This window comes from Galeopterus variegatus, unplaced genomic scaffold, assembly GCF_000696425.1.
Source record: "Galeopterus variegatus unplaced genomic scaffold, G_variegatus-3.0.2 Scaffold846, whole genome shotgun sequence".
NCBI lineage: Eukaryota > Metazoa > Chordata > Mammalia > Dermoptera > Cynocephalidae > Galeopterus > Galeopterus variegatus.
In genome coordinates, this window is record NW_007726957.1 from 393,228 (window position 1) to 394,648 (window position 1,421).

At 35.2% G+C, this 1,421-nt stretch overlaps 1 protein-coding gene across 1 annotated transcript in view; it reads left to right on the forward strand.

The window, feature by feature from the left end:
* Nucleotides 1–1,421, forward strand: part of SCFD2 (sec1 family domain containing 2) — a 171,942-nt gene that overhangs the window by 92,687 nt on the left and 77,834 nt on the right. The gene's annotated exons all lie outside the window — the stretch shown is intronic.

Below are 1,421 nucleotides of genomic sequence, written 5' to 3' on the forward strand. Positions count from 1 at the left end.
AACAGCAAGAACAGTGCCTGGCATAGAAATATATGTTGAATCAATGATTAATAAAAGTTAACGATACTCACAACTCAATAATAAGAGAACAAAACAACCTTATAAAAAATGAACAAAAGATTTGAATTGACAGTTACCAAAAAAAGATATAGGCTGGCAAAAAAGCACAAGAAAATATGTTCAATGTCATTAGTCATTAGAATAAATACAAAGTAAAACCACAGTGAGATACTGCTATACACTTAGAATGACTAAAATAAAAATAACTGACAGTACCAAGTGCTGGTGATAATGTGAGCTAACTGGAAGTCTCATATGTTGTTGGAGGGACAACCCACATTGGACATCAGTTTGCCAGTTTCTTATAAAGTTAAATGTACACTTAGTGTATGTCCCAGCAACCCACTCTTAGAAATTTACCCAAGAAAAGTGAAAACATATGTTCACACACACATACACATGTAAAAATTTGTATGCACATGTTTGTGAAGGTTTTATTTATAATTTCTAAAAACCAGAAACAATCCAAATTATTATTAACTGGTGAGTGGATAAATAAATGGCAAAATAAACTATGGTACATCCATACAATGAAATATTACTCATTAAGAGAAGGAAGAAAACTACTAATACAGGTAATAACATGGATGAATTTCAAGTACATTATGCTGAAATGAAAGAAGCCAACCTCAAATGGCTACATACTATGTGATTCCATTTACATGACATTCTAGAAAGGCAAAACTATGGAACAAAAATCAGAGAAACGCAGATAAGTGTTCAGCAAGGGCTAGTATTGGGGAAAGGGAATTGACTCCAAAGAGGAGGAACTTTTTGGAATGATGGAAATGTTCTTTTGTGATTGTGGTTACCCAACTGTGTATGCATTTGTCAAAATTCATAGAACTGTATGCCAGAAAAGGGTGAATAATACTATCTGTAAATAATACCTTCATAAACCTGACTAAAAAAACAAACAAAGAAAGTGTTAATGAGGCTTTTTTTCTATTAGTACAAGAGCAAGTAAATTGTTCTCTTGCTGCTTTGAGAATCAGGAATGAACCCACCATGCTCTACCAAGGGACCAAAGAAACTAGTGACACTCACCTCCCTACTTATCGTTCCCATTGTTCTTTTTTTTTAGATTCTTACCCTGATAAACTGGTAATGAGGAACTTCAAAATTCTTCATCTCCTCAAAAAAATTAATAAAAAGATAGATATGTTGGAGGCCTTTAAGCTTCCTATGGCAGGAATGGAATTTAGCAGATTGGAGAATGGGCAGTGACTCAGTCAAATGTCTGCTATAGACAGAAGATGGTCTTAAGGACTGTGACAGAGTGACTCTTCAACAATGTGTGTTTGAGGCCGGCCCGTGGCTCACTCGGTAGAGTGCGGTGCTGATAACACCAAGGCCATGGG